Source organism: Peromyscus leucopus, chromosome 18 (genome assembly GCF_004664715.2).
Source record: "Peromyscus leucopus breed LL Stock chromosome 18, UCI_PerLeu_2.1, whole genome shotgun sequence".
NCBI lineage: Eukaryota > Metazoa > Chordata > Mammalia > Rodentia > Cricetidae > Peromyscus > Peromyscus leucopus.
The window spans coordinates 7742875-7753379 of record NC_051078.1 but is presented as its reverse complement, the minus strand read 5'-3'; positions in this window follow the sequence as shown (position 1 = coordinate 7753379).

Here is a 10505-nt window from a genome sequence, read left to right as displayed (position 1 = left end):
GTTACTGGACTGGACATTGTTAATATATATAATGGAGTATTTTGTCTTGATCTGTCAAATGTTAATGGACTAGACATTGTTAATGTAATCTTGACTATATATTGCATATACTTATTGGAGATAGTTTTTTTTTGTATTAGTTATAAGCTTTTCTTAATTTTAGACAAAAAGAGAGGAAATGTGGTGGTATTGTGTTTCCCAAAATATTGTGTACCCTAATAAATTTATCTGGGGTCAGAGAACAGACAGCCACCAGATACAAGGCTAGAAAATGGTGGCACTCACACCTTTAATCCTAGCATTCCAGAGATAGAAATCCCTCTGGATCTCTGTGAGTTCAAGCCCACATTGGAAATAGCCAAGCATGGTGACACACGCCTTTAATCCCAGAAAGCCAGCCTTTAATCCCAGGGAGTGGTGGTAGAAAGCAAAAAGATATATAAGGCGTGAGGACCAGAAACTAGGAGATTTTGGCTGGTTAAGCATTTGGCTGGTTAAGCATTCAGGCTATGGAGCAACACAGTTCAGCTGAGAGCCATTGGGATGAGGACACAGAAACTTCCAGTCTGAGGAGACAAGACCAGCTGAGGATCCGGCGAGGTGAGATAGCTGTGGCTTGTCCTGTCTCTCTGATCTACCAGCATGGACCCCAATAACTCGGCTCAGGTTTGATTTTATTAATAAGAACTTTTAAAATTCCTGCTACAACTCCCCTCTCATTTCGTGTCTGTGCGTCCTTACTCTAATGAACACGTTACCTCCATTATGTGGTGATCTTAGGATCCCGCTTAAATGGATTCAGACACTGGGGATGTCACTCAGTGGCTGAGTGTGTCCCAATCTTACTCGATGCCTTGAGTTCCATCTCCAACACCACATCTTTCAATGCTATTTCATTCCATTTGTCTATATTTCTGCCTTTATACTAGTATAATCCTATTTCCTGTAGGTAGTGAGTTTCAAAATAAGGGAAAAAAAAAGGGTAAAAGCATTCTATTCAATTTTTTGAGAAAGTTGTGTGTTACTCATATATTAAATATTTTTGACACAGAAGCACCTGACTTATATGCTAACTATATTAATTTGGGTAAACGCTTAGATAACAACATTAGGAATTCATGGATACCAGTCTAGCTTTGTGAACCTTTTGTATCTGTCTTCTTTTGCTTCTATAACACATTATTAAAATTTCTCTAATATAGCTTTTAAATGAGAGTGTATAACCATTTCATTTTTTACCATTGTGATTAAATGATTTGTTTGCTCAGCCCTTATTTAATATATGATATAGACTGTAAATTCAAAGAGGAAAAGCCCTGTTTTCGATTTCCTCACATTTCAGGAATCAGATAATCATGGTGCAATGCCTTGTCCTAAAATTATGGATATGACCGTGTACAAATGCTTTAGGAATGCCTTTGCTGTGTCAAAAGGAAAGGAAGACCTTAGGAATACAAAGGCAGGCATGGAGAAAAACAGGAACAGATCTCATTAAGTCCCTCCATTTTGCTACCATCACAGCAGACATCCTCGTCCAACTATAGTCACCCCTCAGACTTAGCACAAAACCACACAGATTCTCTGGTTCTATGCCTCATGTTTATGCAGACTCTTTTGTTACTTAAAAGTTATATTGATAAAATCGTATTTTTTTAATGTGTGTGTGTGTGTGTGTGTGTGTGTGTGTGTGTGTGTGTGTACCTACATGTACATATGTATACCACATATGTGATGGTACCTGTGGAGGCCAGAAAGAGGGTGTCATGTCCCCTTGAACTAGAAGCGCAGGTATTTGTGAACCACCATACGGGTGCTGGGAACTGAACCTGGGTCCACGCTAGAATAGCTCGTGCTCTTCACTGCTGAGCCATCTCTTGAACCCTCCTTTTTTTCTTCTTATTCTGTCCATCCAAACAGGGAACATGTCCATGAACTTACAATGGGCAGAGAAAGAACCTCTCTTCTCCCCTAGCACTGATCCGGGTGGAGGATGTCTGTGCACATCCCTGAGTTCAAAGTCCTGCCGGTGTTAAGTCCTCTCATCCCTGGGTCTTCAGAGGCAATGGCATTCTCTTCCTCCACCCATTTCTCTGATTTTATGGCCTAAGGCAGTGGTTCTCACCCTTCCTAATGCCATAACCCTTCAATACAGTTCCTCATGTTGTGGTGACCCTCGACCATAAAATTATTTTCATTGCTACTTCACAACTGTGATTTTGCTACTTTTATGAATTGTACTGTAAATATCTCATATGCAAGATGTATTTTCATTGTTACAAATTGACCTAGAGGGGTCAAGACCCACAGGCTGAGACCCACTGGCCTAAGAGGACAAGGCCAGCTGGAAGATGAGTCTGGCCTTTGCTTCAATGTCCTCCAATGCCACAGAGCTGCATTTTGAGGAAGTATGTCCTGAACACCCCCCACCTCTCTCAGGGGGAATGCCATGTCTATGAAAATTGCTCAAGCAAGCAGAAGCAGGAAAATTTGAGAATTTTTCTTATCTCCTGTTTTTTCTAAAAAAAAAAAATAATACATGTTTCTTTCATGAAGAAACCTACTTACCCTCTTCATCAAAGAGTTTCATCTCCTCCCTTGTGGTGAGCTTTTCATTGGAGCACCAGCTCCCAAATAATGACAGAGATAATAATAATAATGAAAGCTTGACCTTAGCTTAGTCTTTCCCCAACTAGCTCTTATGACTTAAATTAACCCGTTGGTATTCATCTATGTACTGCCACGTGGCTCTCTCCTCCATACTGTACATCTGACTCCCACACCCCGACCCCATGTCTCTCTGGTGAATTCCGTCTCTCTGGTGAATTCCACCTCTCTTCTTCCCAGAATTCCTATATCTGCCTGAAAGTTCCACCTAGCCTCTCCTACCTAGCTATTGGCCATTCAGCTCTTTATTAAACCAACCAGAAGTGCTTTGGCAGAGACACATCTTCCCAGTCCAGTGTGCAAAAAGATCATCCTATGACACTTCCTCCCCACTAGCCACGTAAGGATAAAATCCAAGACTTGAACTTCCTTTGAAGGTTCTCATCAACATTTGAGCATATCTTTTTATTTTTAATTTTTATTTATTTATTTATTCATTTATTTATTTATTGTTGTTGTTGTTTTTTTTTTTTGTTTTGAGACAGGGTTTCTCTGTGTAGCTTTGTGCCTTTCCTGGAACTCACTTGGTAGCCCAGGCTGACCTCGAACTCACAGAGATCCACCTGGCTCTGCCTCCCAGTGCTGGGGTTAAAGGTGTGCACCACCACAGCCTGGCCCTGGCTTCCCTTTTTAATGCTACCTGCTCCCCACCTGCTGCCATTTTTAAAATCTTTGCAATAAACATTATTGTTTCAAGGCAACAGGGACCTCACTATCGTAACAATGAAGGTTGTTTACTCCCTGGCAAGTCTTTGTTTGCTCAGAAAAGCTGCTCTCACTTTGCAAGAATTCAGCAATCAAGCACCTAAGACAGCATCCTCCCCTGGGACCTGCTCCTCTTTCCTGCCTCAGTATGGTGATGACAGCTGTCTTCAACACGTTCAAATGCAAAATTAGTTGCTTTGTCCTTTTTGGTATTAGCTATGTTTTGAACTGAATGAGAGTGATTTCTATGCTCGTCTGTAACTATATTAGGACAATTGCTCCAAAACCTAAATACAGTATTATTGCAAACAGTCTCTCACATTTTATTCAAAAGCAGGATAGCATGCTCCCCAGTCTGGCTGTTAGGAACACATCGTGATGTAAGTAAGATACCTGCTTTAGTGGTTTTTTAAAAAACAAATCTGGGGGCTAGAAAGATGGCTCAGAGGTTAAGAGCACTGACTGCTCTTCCAGAGGTCCTGAGTTCAATTCCCAGCACCCACATGGTGGCTCACAACCATCTGTAATGAGATCTGGCACCCTCTCCTGTCTACATAATAAATAAATAAATCTTAAAAAAAAAAATCTGTAATACACCTGTGTAATTGTCTCAACTCTTTTCTAATTGGCTTAGGTTTGGAAAGCTGGCCTGGGGACACCCTTCTCCACCCATGCATTGAGAGGATAGCTATAAATGAGACCCAAAACAAAATGATCAACTTACAGAAAATACGAAATTTTTTGGGGGGAATTTTTTGTGACTTAATTATACAAGTCTTAAGCCTAAACTTTGTAGTCGGCCTCATGTGGCAGTGTTGCTCAAAATGCACATAGAACCTCTACTTCATGGTGGCATGTGGCTTCTAACATGTTATCTTCCTAGGCAGACAGTGGAATCTGCATCATCAGATGTAACAGGCACTCGCTGTGGCTTGGTAAATGAATAGGAGTAATAACGCTTTAGCTCATCATTGCAAATGATCACATTTACTGCTACTCAGGAGGCAGGTAAGCATTCTTATTTAATTATGAAGGGTACTTCCACACCTGGGCAGCACCTCACACATGATCCACTGTGCTTTCATGCTTTACAATCAGCCCTCTTTTTCCAAGGCTTCCACATCTGAGATCTGGAAGGGCTTAAACCCTGCTTTCTATTTTCTCCCAATTAATTTTCACAATAAAGGTATTATCTTTTATCTAATTTCCAATCCCAGAATTGTTTTGACAATGTCTCGACAGAAAACAGAAGTCATGACAAAGGAAGATTCTGGAGGAAGGAAGCTTGTTCAAGGGAAACAGATTGTTCTATAGACAGATTGAGGCAAATGGTAAGTCACCTGCTTAATTTTTAGAGAATTGTGCACATTTTCAAAGACTATGATTTGGAAGGGCATCATATGAAAAAGCATGCCGTCAAATCTGGTGTCTATCAAGGATTATGATAAAGACAAAATAGCAAAACTGCAAAAAAAAATCATCTTCTCTACAACTTTCTTTTAAAGTTACAACTTAGATTCAAGTGAAAACCTAGTTAGGTGATAGACTATCTAATAACAAAAAGTCAAAAACGTGTAGTGATACTGAGTTTGTTAAATAATATATAACTAGTGTGGCAGATATAATGATAAATTGGAAATGAAGGAGGCTATTTCTAAAATCAGTTTTTCTAACCAGACAATGGTCATGTGAATTGAGAAAAATTGAGGAAATGCTATTGAAAGAAGTTTGGAGGGGAGAACCCATAATCTTAAATTTTATGCTCTGGTGATGGATGGCAACATTGACGCTAAAGATGCACCTCCACCTGCATTTCTATTAAAGGCATTGATGATGAATGTAACACAATTGAAGAAATAATTCCATTAGCATGAGTAAAAGACTCAACTAAAAAATTTATACAAAGCAGTAAAAATATGTTAAAGTGATTTTTGTCTTGTCAAGATATCTAGTGTAGTTGCCAATGAGAAGATGAATGAGGAAAACTCATAAAATTAATAGAAGATGATGTAATTGCCCGAAACTCATACTTAATGAAGTATCATAGCATCATGCACAGCAATGTATGCCCCAAAGTATTAAGAGTGCATATTACGACTTTCTTGAGGTCAAGAGGTTAATCATGGGCAGTTCCAGGAATCTCTTGCATTGATGCTGCCTTTGATGACATCATTTACTTTTGAGAAGACAGCAAAGTCGGGTCCAAATAAGATGGAGATTCCACGCCTTGTGAAGTGTTACCAAGCGGTTTATGTCATCAAATATAATCTGTCCCAGAACTTGATGAAGGAAACTGGCTTACAGATTTAGCACTTTTAGTGGACTTAACCACTCATTTGAGTTAAACAGGAGTCTTCTAGGTGAAAAAGCAGCTTACCAATGCAGTGTTTCAAATCGTAAGAGGATTCCAAATGAAACTGAAATTGTGGCAAGCTTGGATTACATCAGGCTGTTTTATACATTTCAACAGGTTGGCTAAAGACAGCCCTACCAACAGAAAAAAAAAATAACCAAAACGCTTTTTGCTGTGGATATCGTTCTGTATAAATAAAACACTGATTGGCCAGTGGCCAGGCAGGAAGTATAGGTGGGACAAGGAGAGAGGAGAATTCTGGGAAGTGGAAGGCTGTGTCAGGGAGACACTGCCAGCCGCCACCATGACAAGCAGCATGTGAAGATGCCGGTAAGCCACGAGCCACGTGGTAAGGCATAGATTTATAGAAATGGGTTAATTTAAGATGTAAAAACTAGATAGTTAGAAGCCTGAGCAATTAGGCCAAATAGTTTAAATAATATAAGCGTCTGTGTGTTTATTTTATAAGTGGGCTGTCGGACTGCCAGGGCTTGGTGGGAGCTGGAGAGAAATTCTCAAGCTACACCTTTTTTTCTTTTCTTTCAATTTGATACAAGAATTTGAAATGTATTTCAAGATTGCTAAGAAAATAATATTTTGGTATAATTATGACTCCATTTTCTGTTGACATAAACATATTACTGCCCAGTTTTCAAGTAGAATGCTTATAGATGAGAACTGACATTGGGCTTGAAGAAACATATGGTCACATCTCTGTGCTAAGCTTTCACAGGCCCTGTCTTCCCAGAGATAAAAGCCTTCTTAACCATGGCATCACTTTGGGTAGCACTTACATTGGTGAGAAACTGTTTTCAAACTGGAGATGGCTCAGTGGTAAAGAGCACTGGCTGCTCTTCCAAAGGACCAGGGTTCGATTCCCAGCACCTGCATGACAGATCACAACTGTAACTCCATTTCCAGGGGATACAATACCCTCATCCCTGACATACATGCAGGCTGAACACCAATGTTCATCTGAAAAAAAAGAAGAAGCAGCAACTTAGGAGTAAAATAGAAGCAAAATATCTGATGAGCACCTTGAGGAGCTCCCGAGAACTGCAGCTACTCCCATCAGACATACAGTGGCACTTTAGTTTCTGAAATACAAAGTCAAATGCCCTGGGAATGGTTTTTCACTTAATTAAAATAATTACATCACTATCCCCTCCTCCATCCTATTCTTCCCATGTGCTACCGCGTCAGACCCTCCCAAATTCACTGCCTTCTCCTTTTGTTAAACTATTTTTGTTACATATACATATAAACAAATAAAAATATAAATACAACCTGCTGAGTCTGTTCCATAGTGGCCAATGTATGTGTCCAGGGCTGACCATTGCACTGTATGACCAGTTGGGTGCCCACTAGCTTAATTTTGCCCTCTCTCATTTTTATATTTTAAAAAAAATCCAAAGAAAGCATTACATTTTTATTATCAAGATATGCCATTTTTTAAAAAATATATTATTGATTTAAAACTTGGCTCTTCATGCCAAGGAGGATCTGGTCAACACAAACCAAACTCCATGTTTTTGTTTTGTTTTGTGGTAGGCTTTCTGCTTCATTTGTCAATTTTTTTTGTTTGTTTTACTGTTGTTTTTTGTTTGAATTTTCATCTTGTGGAGTTTTTCCCCCCTTTGGAAGGAGAGAAAGAGAAAGAACATAAAGTTGGATGGGTAGGTAGGTAAGTGGCAACTGGGACAGTGGGGGAGGAGAAAACACGATCAAAATACATTGGATAAAAAAATCTTTTAAAGAAAAAGGAAGAAAGAAACTAAGAAAGAAAAAAATCTTGGGACCTGCCTGACTGTTTTTAAAGACTCGGTGTGGCGCTACACAACGAAGATTATGATGCGAAGATATTTTTGCTCATCTGTAGTGTCAGGTACAACCAATATCATATAAGGAATTGTTTCCTTCAAATTTCATTAGGTTTGTATATTCAACATGGGACCCAAGACAATTCATTCTGTTAAACTCTGAAAGATTTATTCATGTTTATTTCGTGTGTATGAATGTTTTGCCATTATGAGTCATTTTATTGCTTTATTCCTTCAGCATGACATTATTAGATTTTTCCCTAGAACCATGACCTCTCTAGTCTTAGGTTCTGAGCCACTTTATTGGTGTCAGGAATGGGCTTCATCTCATGGAGCCTTCATCCAATCAGAAAATGATGAATTGTTCCCATAACATCGGTATCACAATTGCCTGGTGGCAGGTCACTGTTTTACGTCACACGTTTGTAGCTAGGAGGTGCTGATGATCGCCTTTCTCCTCCTGTAGTGTGCTGAGTAACTTTCAGGACCATGAGCTCTAGTTTTTGTTGTTGTTGTTTGTTTTTTGTTTGTTTGTTTGTTTTGTTTTTCAAGACAGGGTTTCTCTGTGTAGCTTTGTGCCTTTCCTGGAACTCGCTTTGGAGACCAGGCTGGCCTCGAACTCACAGAGATCCGCCTGCCTCTGCCTCTCGAGTGCTGGGATTAAAGGCGTGCGCCGCCGCCGCCGCCGCCGCCGCCGCCGCCGCCGCCACCACCACCCAGCTAGCTCTAGTTTTTAAGGGTGAAGCTTTCACTTAGGCACCGGTTCAACAGCTCCGGGTTCGAGGACATATGTGAGTATTGTCTTCAGCAGTACGGCTTCACCAGCAGGCTGTGGAGAACGATCAATGATCTTGGTAATAGCCCGAGACGTTTGGGGGTATCAAGGGCCCCTTTAGCCAACAACACAACAAGATCTAACCCGTTCCTGGCACTGGGGATTTTACTTGGTGGTATAAAGTATTTAATTAGTGTACTGTCTGCCTTATTATTTCATTGACATTGCTTTCATGTGTGTCTATATTTTAAGAAGCTTCTATAATAATAGGTTTCCGTATGGTTTTTCAAACGGCCTCTAGTATTAGTCGTCCCTCTCTATATTCCCTCCTCGACCCTTCTCTTCCATCCATTCCCTTCCACATTTGATCTTTCCAGTTTCCTCTTTGTCTCTCCATAGCGAAATGTTCTGTTTCTCCTTCACGCCGCGTCCCCTCAAGTGACTGTCAAAACTAGAGTGTTCACACTGGCACCGTACTTCATGTCTCTAAGCTCCGAAGGATGCTGTGGCTGTTTCCTTCTCTTTCAGGACCTTGACATCCGAAGCGACCTAGCTAGGTATTTTGTAAAACATGCTCAGTTTGTGTCTGGCCCAGGTTTTTCTCATGAGTAGCCTGGGCTAAGGAGACGAGGGATATGCAGGGGAGGTGTGCCTTTTGCAGCTCATCCTGCAAGTGTGCAGGATGCTAGTGCATTTTAAATTGAGGGCATTAACCTAGATCATTTATTTACAGTGATGTCTGCCAGGTTTTTACAATGCAAGTTGTTTTTCATTTTGTCATTAGTAAATATTTTAAGAGAACTCCTGTTATCTTAAGGCGGAAAAAAGCTATCAGGGCTTGTCTTTCTTTCCTTATAAACAACAATTCTTAATAATAAACACGAAGTCATTTAATCAACCTAGTTATTATAGTATTATAGAGCAATGAGATTACATGAAAAGCATCCAAACATAGTCTCTCCCAAATGAATAATCTTCAAACACAAGAGGTAGATGCTGTCTTAGTTGGAGTGGCTGTGAAGAGACACCATGTCCATGGCAACTCTTAGAAAGGAAAACATTTAATTGTGGTGGCTCACTTACGGTTCCGAAGTTTGGTCCACTATCATCATGGATGCAAGCAAGACAGCATGCAGGCAGACACGGTGCTGGACAAGAGCTGAGAGTTCTTACATCTTAACTCACAGGAAACAGGAAGTGGTCTGAGACACTAGCAGTATCTTGAGCTTATATGGGATCTTAAAGCCCACCCCCACAGTGACACACTTCCTCCAATAAGGCCACACCCACTCCAACAAAGCCACATCCACTCCAACAAGGCCACACCTCCCAATAGTGCCACTACCTTTGGGGCCCATTTTCTTTCAAACCACCACAGATGCGTAGAGCTTATGTATGATGTGTAACAAACAAATGGAGGGTCTCTTGCTTCTTGATCCCTGTATAATTGGAATTTGGTTGCTCAGATCCTCCCAGGAGTAACATATTAGTAAGTGAGAAAGGCATTTATTTTTTAGGGGCACCTATAACAATAATAACCCCCACTTAAATTACAAAGGCAAAACTCGCTTCCGTCTCTTGCTAGAAATCCATTGAAAGGCAAGAGAGTGGGGGAGTTCTGTTTGTTGGCAGGGCAAAGTTCTAGGGAAGAATGCTGGACCACGATAACGATGACCCTGTGCTGTGACAGGCACGACAATTAGGTTACACAGGGAACAGAATAACCTCTTAAAGGGTCAATTCACTAATCCTGCTCATGTTTCTGATTATAATTGTGCTAAGTGTGCTATTTCAGGAAAAGATTGGCAGCTGATGGAAAATATGAAAAGTGGCTTTACCCCTGACGATGAAGGAATCTTCTACTTTTTCATGATGGTTCTGGACCACTGGATTTTTATTTATTTATAATATACCACGGCCAGGTGCTACTTTGCAATTGAAAATAAATCACACAGGAAATTCTTATTAAAATCCAATTTCATGTGCATACTAAAGCTGCACTGTAAAGTGAAATGAGGAGAAATCCCGTATTAAGCTCAGCTCAACGAAACATCGTTATTGAAACCATGTTTTAATATTGTCTGTTAGACTATATTAAAAGGTAACTGTACTTACTACAAGAAACGGTTGAAAGGAAGAGTCTAAGTTCCTCTTAGACCCAGAGGGTTTCAGAGCCTGTATTAAGGAA